The 11,406-nt window shown below is 36.6% G+C and overlaps 1 pseudogene; it reads left to right on the top strand.

Annotated features, from left to right (window-relative positions):
- The first annotated feature begins 4,671 nt into the window (after positions 1 to 4,671).
- Positions 4,672 to 11,135, top strand: LOC148298827 (uncharacterized; annotated as a pseudogene).
- Positions 11,136 to 11,406: the final 271 nt, after the last annotated feature.

Raw genomic sequence — 11,406 nt, 5'->3', positions numbered from 1 at the left:
CAAGAGCAATATTTGAAGGTTCTGCAGAAGATTCATCTAAATGATTTGGACTGATATTGTAATATCGTTTTATTCGCTTATTGCTATTGTTGTTTTTGTGGTTGCTGTTATAGTTGTTTCTGTTGTTAGTTCGTTTGTGCCAATTAATGTTGTATAAATTTGAATAGAATTTGATTGAAGTATCCGTATTAATCTGAGTGTGATATAAGAAAAGAGTCATAATAAATACAATAATTATTGCAGAGAATGTTACTGCCCTACTTACCTAAACTTAACGCGAAGAAGATCATTTTGGGTTCCCAATCAAAAATCCGAAACTAATTGCTGGCTGGTCAGGTACTATCTCATCGCTATCATAGAAAATAAACTATGAAAGAATTCCGAGCAAGTTTGCTGAAGATTTGGACCATGCAGCATTTTAGACTCCCTCTGATTATAACCTCGTACTCTTCTATTAACGTAGGCCACATGCCAGGGCAAAGTTGAAGACCTTCTTTCGACCTTTGAATCAACTAAAAAATAATGGGATTTATTGATCTGTGGAGACACTATTGTTTGTGATGGGGCCAAGATCATTGAAAAACCATAAAATCTAGCACATTGCGTCTAAATGATCGGCTCATTGTCCAATAAAACACATGAAACCATAACCGCCCATATTATTGTCTTTAATGTGGAGCCTATCATTCGGTATGAATGGGTTGTGAAGGCCTAAGTCACATTTGGAGATATCCCGCAGGAAAGCATTGAAGAATACGCCAAAACTGAAGAGCCCTACACTCACAGCGGAGGATATGAGCTAACTGAAATAAGTAGCGCTTTTCTCAAAGAGATAAAAGGAAGTCATACTGCAGTTCAGGGCTTCGATATGTATGAAGTCTGCAACCATATCATAAAAGGAGCTAAATTAGCAAAGTGGATAGAATGATTGATCAATATGTTTGATAAATGTCTAAGTTTCGTTCGAAGTTTTAGATCCATCAGTTTTGTATCGTCACTCAGCAGATGAATTATAATTACTTACGATATTTGCTTTTATGATTATATCTTTACTTTTTGTATGGTTATATGTTTATATATATGTTTCTATGTTTATATATTATATATGGCGATATGGTTTAATTATTGTGTAATCATGCCATCTGCTGTTCTTCCAACTGATAAGCAGGAGAAAAGAAATCCTGAAATTGAGACGACGACAGTAAATTTTATAATTCATTGGAATTCTCACATTATCGCTTTATTTTTGCAAGAATTAAGCAATACTTCAGATGCTAATTCTTTTCAGCAATGCAACGCTTAATGTCAGCACAAAAAGGATGATCGGTTGGGTTTTACAAACCCACATAGACTAAATGAGGCTTCAATCGAATTGCTTCCATTAGTATTTTAATTGCATTTTTAGAATGTTGAAGTAAATTAAGGTCTCTATGGATCTAAGGATTGCCAACTATTGAAATTCCTCTTATGGATATTTCAATTATATCTCTCTTGAGAATGAACTCTGTTAATTTATCCATGAAGTCAAGATAGTTTGGTATTTCCATGCTTGTGCCTAAACTTGATGTATATTGGTAATCTCGAAATTTGCAATATAGAGTTAGTTTTTTAACTTTTTGGGGCAATGCGCTGAAGATTTAATTGAAGATATCAAATATTTTCTCGGAGTATGAAACTTACCAATGAAATTATTCGAGATTTTCATAATTTGACAGCATTTTGGTTTAAATATCGGACATGCCGACCAGTTTCAAAAATTTTAATTTTAAGTCTGAACTTGGGAAATATTTGAACTTGTATGCATGACTATAATTATTTTGTTTTTGATATATTGACGTGAATCGTTATAGATTTTAGAATTCAATTTAACAATTACCTTCTGAAGATGCCACTATAAGTTATTTACATTTAGACACAATCACTTGTAGATGATATTGGTTTGATTATTTAAACTAAACAGATGATTACATGAAATCTGATGTGTACAATTCTCGAAAGTTGATCAAATGTTTCGGGCTAAGTTTGGCTTCCAGATCGAATATGTGCGAGCCTAAATCATAGAAGTCAGTATATATCTTTCCGACTGGTTTGTTAATTTAACTTTATATTTCAGTAAAGACCCGCTTGGAAATACTATTTTACTTCGGAAACCCTGGATATCTTTTTATGCTTTATAAAAGCTTATTCGATTATCGCCGAACTTAATTATCGTACCATTCTTAATTGAAAAAACGTACGCCCTTAAACAATTAAGCATATACTTCAGTTGATTTCTTTCCCTCCTTTAAAAAAAAGTCAGATGATCTTTTAAAAAAGTTGTATATGTTTGTTTTCTCTGTCTTTTGCTGAGCTTATTCAATAGAAATATGAACCAATTTTTCTGTTTGACTTAAACTTTCTATGATGGATTAGAGCTCTTTTTTCAAATCAGCTATTTTGTTAAGTACATTTCCAAATAACCTTTCGCATAGTTTCATATTCTCCAGCAATGCTTAATCGAAGAAGCAGAAAGCGTAGGTGAACTTATGTTGAAAATGAGAGCCTTTGTAAGAAGACACCTAACATTTCGGGCATATAAGTTTAGGCTCTTTGCAGTTCGGATGGACACACATGTATATCATTTGGATTCCGCATTTGCAAATCGGAGCGAACTATTTAATAATATTTTTTATCTATCTTCTCTGCATGTTGTGAGCCCACTCACCAGTTATTCCAGTTCGATGGTTGGCAACCGAGCTGATTCTTGCCATCAATAGGTTTGGGTTTATCCCAAATCCTCCATTATTTGCGTTGTCAAACATTTGGCCTGAACTAAACACTTGATTTTGAACTATTAAGCCTTTATTAAAAGAATCCCTATCAATTAAAATTAATATCCCAATCGACAATATATTGAATAGATTCTTATGCTACCACTCAGCCTTGAATATATTATAATTAATATAAACTCTATATAAGGCATCTACAATATAAAACAATAATATGGCTTCCAACTGCACTTCTTATATTGCATTTCATTGAAGGAGCAGCTCAAAAGCATAATCGTATATATTTATCTCCATTTCAGCCTCTATATTCCCACTTAATCATAGTACTTTGTCAATTCGCTTTTTCTATCGCTTTATCGAACATAATAAATTGATTTATTCAATTCAAATCGGATATGCTCAACACAACCCAATTCTCATCATCAAAATAATTTGAGCAACTGCATGCAATTTGCCTATCCGCGTTATTCTGTGGTTTTCTGAATTATAATTATAGCAACAATTATGAGATAAAACAAATTCACGATGCGCAGCTAAAACAAAGCGCGCACCATCCGAATGCTTCATCGCAATTAAATGTTTGAGAAGAATAGAAGGCTTCAGAATGTTGGCCTCAGCTATGTCAACTACTATGATGATTTTACTTGGCAAGCAATTCAGGCTTCATTGAACTGCCCTATCCCTGAATAACTACCTCCTCTAACTCGAGAAACCATTTCGATTTATCGTCGGAATGGGATGCCTGTTTTCAAGACGAGAGTCGAGCCGAACAGCAATCTCGATCCGCACATGACCTATGAAAGCTTATGGGCGCTAGCAGGTGCAGAGTTTATTGAGGAGTACCCTGATTTTCAACATGTAATCAAGCAGTTTCAAGACGAACTGAGCATCTACTTGACAATGCCCTTCCCCGAAATCAAAGAGATGGCGATCATTGCAGCCGGAAATAAAATAGTCGGAAAGTAAGAAGATATCAAGACCATTACGGGAGAAGACGATAAACAGCTATGGGTGCTCATCAATCACATTTACGAGCGGAAAATAAACTTTGAGGCCCTCTACGACTACCTTCCCAAGGACTATCCTATTGTCTATCAGACCATCTACGAAATGAGCAACAATGCCAAGGACTAAATCATCGAATCTCTCATCAAAAACGAAACTGTCCTCATGGACATCTTGGCAGCCATCAAAAACAAGGATGAAAAAATACAGAGTTTCGCGATTCGCATCATCGGCAACATCTTAGCCGAAAGGGAAGACTATGCCAGCCTCTTATCGAACTATAAGATTCTGGACTCCATCTACCCAGCCCTCAAATCGAAAGCAGCTGAAATCAAAAGAGAGGCGTGCTGGCTTCTAAGCAACTACGTATTCGAAAAGGCTCCAGCAAAGGAAATGTTCTGCAATACTAAACTATTGTAACGACTCCTTTCGATGTATAAGAGCGAGAGCAACGTGGAAATAAAAATTTAGTTATATTTTATTTTTAACCATTTGATCTGCTTAGGTGATAAGAAGGTTGCATACAAAATGGTCTTCGAGGAGAAGATGCTCGACCAATGCATCACAGACATTGAAATCGACCACACCGATTTGATTTTAGTGGTCCTTTACCTTATCGACAAGATTCTTGAACTCGGAGAGTAGTTTGTAAGCTATGAAGACGACACTGCCAACGTTTTCATAAATTACATAAATTACAGTCCCCTACGGAAACTCATAAACAGTAAGACTTTCTATCAAAACGATGACATCAGCACAGTCAGTTTCGAAATCATGAACAAATTGGATGTCGATGGAACAATGGAAAGCGATATGCTCTGACCTTGGGGTCATGATTGAAATCAGCTTTATAATGCTACTTATTATTTATACATTTATACAGTGAAGAGATGTCTATATGTCTATGCATATATTAGTAGTTTGAATAATTTGTATCGTTGCGATAATTAAGATTCGAACTCATGAGATATGGATGCATGTTGACAGTTTTGATTCTTATCTGTAGCTTTAATTGCGGATTCGCTGAAGATACGTTGGAGTTTGGGAAGAACCCAACTTATGTCCCTCATTTCCATAATTCCAACTAAAAAGGGGAGAAGATTACTCTACTAACTTTCTATGTTTAGCAAAAAGCAGAACAGGCCGAAGATTTCCTAGAGGCCAGTTTCGAAATTAAAACCAAGCACACGAGTTCACTCAAAATAGCCATTTCCATGGCATCTGAAATTATCTCCAGAATAAAAAAAGCCGTCTAAACATTCTGTTAGAAATCAGGCGGAAATGACTGTTCAAACCGAGTATAAGCTGGAAACCATAAAATTGTTGCCGACTATCAGTATGTCCGTAAGTAACCACAATTCAAAAGTACTCCTTTATTCATATTCTCAGCCTTCATTGTCTCGCATAATGTTGTAGTCACGATAAAGTAGACTGAGTCAGCAGGAGAAATATTTGATAATTTACTATCACTTGGCATATACAAAATCAATGGGTTTGAGTGGAGGCCAAATGAAGAAGTTGACGCCTAGGAAATTGCAATAAATAAGGGTATTTAGCAGGGCAAGAATCTATGCAAAAAGATAAATCGTCGAATTGGGGAAATCTTAGCCATTGAAGAACTATACTCAGATGATGATGAAGATGAAAAAGAAGAAGCGGAACCTGGAGATGAGGAAGAGGAAGCTGAAGAGGAAAGCCCATCAATTTTGAAATTTCAAATCGAGTGCGTGGGCAGAAACTAAATTAATGATGATGAAGACCAGGAAGAAGCCGAATAGGAACCCGTAGAGGAAGAAGTTGTCTCGAAGAAAGATAAGAAAAAAAAGAAGAAAAAAGCATAATGATTTCTCAATTCCAACTCAAATTATAAAGGCATTCAACACATTCTCCATTGAGAAATAATTTGACAAACAATTTAATTTGTCAATTCACTATATTGTTTAGTAACTGAAATATTCTTATTCAAAAATTAAATTGCTTAAAAATCTATATAACTTACAAATACCCCAAAGACACCCCATAATTTATTTCGTTTTTTTGTTCATATATCCAGAGAAAACTACCGAAGTCAAGTTTGAATAGATAATTAAAACTGCCTTATAAAAATGAGCCAACAGAATTATCAAGAAAACTGTTGATTTATGCTAAGTTATTGCTGTTATTAACTATATATAATCAAAGCAATTAAATCTAAAGGGAATGGCTGACTTTTATATTCAGACTGATAAGGAATTTTACTTTGCAGGAGACACTGTCAATGGCTTTATTTTCATCAGCGTTCACACAATGCTGCCACAGGCGACCGGGGTTTCTCTGAAATTTTCAGGGTATGAATGTGTCAAGTGGGTTAATGCAAAATAACTTCATAGGCCTCAGCCCAATCCAAATAGACCACCTAACCAGCCTCCACCTTTCGATCCAATTGCCGCAATTCCTCCAGGAGAGCTTTTCCAACAGAACACATAAGTACCATCATTCCTAACTGTAGACAATATAAATTTCAGATATCGAAGAGGAGGATGACAAATCCTATGATCATCGCCCAAAATACATACGTACCCCTTCGGATCGACATTACCAAATGGGCTTTTTTGAAACAAGAAACATGTTCACTAAAAATAAATGTCCCATTTATCAATGTCAGGGATTGGCACCAGGCCAATACTCATTCCCCTTTTCATTCAAAACATTCGAAGGATGGCCAGCCAGCTTCGATCATATCACTCAGAGAAAGAAAGGGATCATAACTTATCAAATGACTGCATTGATAGAGCCCCAAGTCGGAATGATGCAGTTAAAGCATAGCCAATCGATTACATTAAGGTAGACTCGGATGCTCGCATCAAAGACTGTCAAAAGACAAGCTGAAATAAAGTCGTGTTGTTGTTGCAGTAAGGGGAACTGCCTTGCAGAAGTTCATTTCGAGAAGGATGGGTATATGCCAGGGTAACTTGTGCAGATGATCATGGAGATCGACAATACTTTCTGTAGCGCCGACATTTCTTCGATATGGGTCTCGATAGGGTTCACAGTTGCCATGAATTCACAGGGTTCTTCGACTGCGGATAATGGAACGATCTTCACTAAGAGTTTAAAAGGAGTTTTGGCTGGACATGGGCACACAGGCGAGAATGCGATTAGAGAAGCCTTCAATCTCCACTCGTAAAGATAAATTAAGCCGACTTGTTCTGGGAAGCTCCTTTCGAATCAGTATACTCTTGGGGTGAGGCTTGCTCACGATATATCTTGTACTTGCTGCTCTGACGCCATTGCTGTTGGAATTCCGATTGTACTTACTAATTAAAGCAGATAATCTTCCCTATCCTCAAGACTTACCCGATGCCGAATGTGTTCTCGCAGAATTGGTCGCCCCAAGTTATGCCATAGATCAATATGGCTGTGCAGAATAATTTCCAGAATTATCAGTTGAACCAAATGCAGCAGCAGTATCCCCAACAGCAGCAGCAGCAGCAGTATCCCCCACAACAGCAACAATACCCCCCACAACAGCAACAACAACAACAATACACCCCACAGCAACAGCAATATCCCCCACAGCCACAACAACATTACACCCCACAACAATAATACGCTAACGGTGACATGGAACAAACGATGGAATAGTTTCACTGATTATTTCATTGATTTATTAAAGAATCTTTATCAAAATTATTTTACGCATTTAAAATAATTATATTCTATGCATTCGGAATAATTATAAAATATAAGACTATTCAAGAGGAAGAGTACATTTACAACTTACTGATGTCAGAAGGGTGCATTTACGATGTGCATTTTCGGAAAGATTTCTTCAGCTTGCACTCAGGATGAGCATTGCTATCGTCGGATTCCTCATATTCTGTAATTCTATCTGACTTCAATTCCAACTATGTCCGATATTTTATGGCACTTTTCCTCTTCTTCAGCCTTATCTATAAGCTTTTTAAATGGCCTGTCAGAACCTCTGCAATTTTTTATTGTTACTTTCTCTATTTTTGCAGATAGTCTGTCGTCAAATCCTTCAAATGTTCAATCTGATGTTTATTTATTTATAATTCTAACTTCTGTTAATGCACTTTTCTCTTAGCACTCAAAACCTCCGACTTTCCCTTATAAGAATTATTCAAGCATTGAACAACGTAGGGTTCAACCATCAGCTAATTCATTTTATGTTCAAAGTATCTTTGCCTTGGATCTTGCTTACTATTTAAGATAGCAATACATTTCTGAGTATTAGTTCGATAGCTACCATATAAAGTGAACAAAGCCTTTGAACATCGAGAACATTAATATCTTTACAAACATAAATATAACACTCAGCTTCAATAATATCCCAGGCTATTGTGTAATGTTGCTCGAAGACTGTTCTCCTAAGTAAATTCATCGATTACAATTAAGGGCATTGCATCATTTAATTATTATTATTATGCTTTCGATTAAGGAGGTCGATGTGATGTGATGCCTGTTTGTTTGTCCGATGTTCGTTTGTTTGTATGCTTTATTTATTTGTTTACATTTATTTATCTATTTGTTTTATTAGAATGTAAAATATGCCCTATTACCTATAATTTTGTTAGTCCGAAGATTATAATATGGAGGAAGACATATATTGTTCTGCTATAAATTTGAATTATTTCATATTTGCATAAAAAATTATTACCTGTTAATAATAAAATCCAATAACGCGCCATGAAATAAATTTGGCTCTAAAAATACCGTCCAAAATCTCTAAAGTAAGTCTACGGAAATGACGACCCTGTGAATACATTGAAATCCTGTGTCCAACAGGGTAATATTCCCCATTTGATTTTGACAGGCCCTCCAGGAACAGGCAAGACTTCAAGTGTCTTATGCATTGCTCGAGAGCTGCTCGGAGAATAATTCAAAAATGCGGTAAAATAACTGAATGCCTCCGATGAAAGGGGAATCGATGTCGTCCGTAACACTATCATGTCTTTCGCGAAGTCCTCAATAAAAGTGCCGAAGGGGATGACAAAGATCATGATACTCGATGAAGCCGACAGTCTAACAGAGGGGGCTCAGCAAGCACTTCGCATGATAATGTCAAATTATAGCGATACAACCAGGTTTGTCCTCAGCTGCAACACATCGTCCAAGATAATTGAGCCGATTCAGAGTCGATGCATCATCCTTCGTTACACCAAGCTGAAAGACATCGACATTGAGCAGAACCTTGCCCGAGTTATCAGATAAGAGAATGTGAAGATATCCACGCAGGCCCTGAAAACCCTGATATTCATTGCTGATGGAGACATGAGACAAGCAATCAATAACATACAAGCTTGCCATTACGCTAGCAGAGGATCCGAGATAAGGTAGGAGCTAGTGTTGCATATTTGTGATGCCCCTTCAATTGAGGATCTGAAGACTACCATCACGATGGCAGCAAATGGCAATATAAATTAGTCATTGAGATTATTGCATCGATTGGTGGAGGAAGGTCACTCGTCTTATGATTTATCCTCGGGTTTTTCAAGGGTCATCAGTCACTACCAGGGCAAGGAAATCAAGAAGGAGAAGATATTCGAAATGATGAAGCTTGTTAGTTAGCTAAAGGCCCGAATTATTTAGGGATTAACGTCGGAATTGCAGTTGGCTACTTTTTTAGCGAAATGTGCAATGATCTAATGATTATGTTTAATTCATTCTGTTTATTCGGAGAAGACAAAGTATTTTAAGTCGCTAATTCTCTAACATTTGCATTTATCTATTTATTTTATATTTGCATTTACATTCACATTTGCATTGACATTTATGCCTATATTTCAAATGTAAATGTAAATATAGCTGATCGAAAGGCCGACAATTCAAAACAAAAAAGTAGTAATAGTCTCTTACTAGTTCACTCCAATTTCAGCATTTCTTTCTATAATCGGAATATGTGTACCATTCTCCGTACATCCTAAGGGAATTCTCCCATTTATCTTACTTCTATCGCCACTCTATATAAACTTCCATACCTATATCCTAGGAGGCGCATTGATCGTAATGGCCCTAGGATCAGCTTTTATCGGGGAAGGCTTTGACATGTCAATCTGCTTAGTGCTTATTCTAGACGGACTCTATATCATAGGCTCTTCGAATCGAGTGGAGAAATACCGAATGCTGCCATCGAGTGTGTATAACTAAGGAATTCCTATTCTGATCTGATCTGATTCGATTCGATTTTCTAGCATTGTATTTCAATAATGAACAATATATTAGATAATGGCCATTCTAATTCTAATTCGTAATGCCCCTTCTAATTCTTGATAACCCTTCTTATCCGTAAGAACCCTTCTAATTCGACAATAATGAATTATTTATATCCAGCATTTATCTATGCTGCAAGTAAGTCCCATATTTCAGTAAAAGAGTTATTCAATCAGCATACTATACATACATAAACATAAAATTATAAACTTGGTTGACATAAAAATATAAACTTTATAATCACAATGCTAATCATCCTTACCGCCGTGCAAATAGTAATGATTTCCGTTTTCCAATGGTTCGCCGTGCCTTACTACGAATACGCAATCGTCCCGCTCATAAACTCGACGATGATGTTCATCATAGTGTATCGATTTGGCTTCCGATACGCAATGCTCAGAATTTTATGCGGATAAATCCTACCACTTTACTTATACATAGGGTGGTTGGTGATATTTCCACAGACTTAGCTCATATATGTCATCCCTTTATTCTTGTCTTCTGTGGGCAAGCTGTACCTGATGTGTACTGCTGCGCCAAACCTCGAAGTGGATGCTGTCGAATCCCTGATAAAACTGCAATCCAAAGTCTAAATCCTGATAATTCTCCATCACTTCATAAAGTGTCTTTATAATGGGTTCCCAAGCAGACTCCTCGAATTCGCAATTCTGCTCATACTGCTCAAAATCAAATATAACATCCATTACGGCACCAGAAAAGCATACTAAGAAATCCATTTTGGCTTCGATCGCATTTCTAAAGCCTTGGGCATTCGGGAGATCTATCACTCTGCTTATATGTCTCTCTCGTACATGGGAGGAGAAAGCTGGAGAAATTCAAAACAAATAACTTATTGACTAATGGACTTGATATTTAAACATTCTTATATGTAGATGATTATTAATCATGATTGAGAGCTCGATGCAGGAGAAAATAACAGACTCAGAAGTTCATATTCAGAACCATATCAATATTGCGGTTGCGACATGGAATCTACAGGGTTCATTGCCATCTAAGAAGCATTTACGGAAGCTGCTCGATAAGTTGGTTGGGGATGAGAGGAATTAATCTCCTGATATTATTCATATTGGGACGCAAGAGTGTCAACGATCTCTAGCAATGTCATTCTTCCTTGAAGGCAAGGGTTAATGGGAGGGTCTTCTCGCTGAAGCTGTAGAATCTGAATATATGATGATCGACACAGAAACAATGCAAGGCCTACATAGCGCCATCATAATTCGAAAGCAACTCATAAGTTATTACACTCGAGAGAAGAAATAAGTTTATCGGGCAGGCTTCTGCAATATGATCGGCAATAAGGGAGCAATCGCAATCATATGCAATTTATTTGGACAAACCCTACAGTTTATTAATTGTCATTTGGCTCCGAATCATAATGCTGTCGATCGTCGAAATGAAG

Source organism: Brachycentrus maculatus, unplaced genomic scaffold, assembly GCF_059751285.1.
Source record: "Brachycentrus maculatus isolate JH-2025_06_01 unplaced genomic scaffold, ASM5975128v1 h1tg001555l, whole genome shotgun sequence".
Lineage (NCBI taxonomy): Eukaryota > Metazoa > Arthropoda > Insecta > Trichoptera > Brachycentridae > Brachycentrus > Brachycentrus maculatus.
The sequence above is the reverse complement of the archived record's forward strand: the minus strand, read 5'-3'. Positions and strand labels throughout refer to the sequence as shown.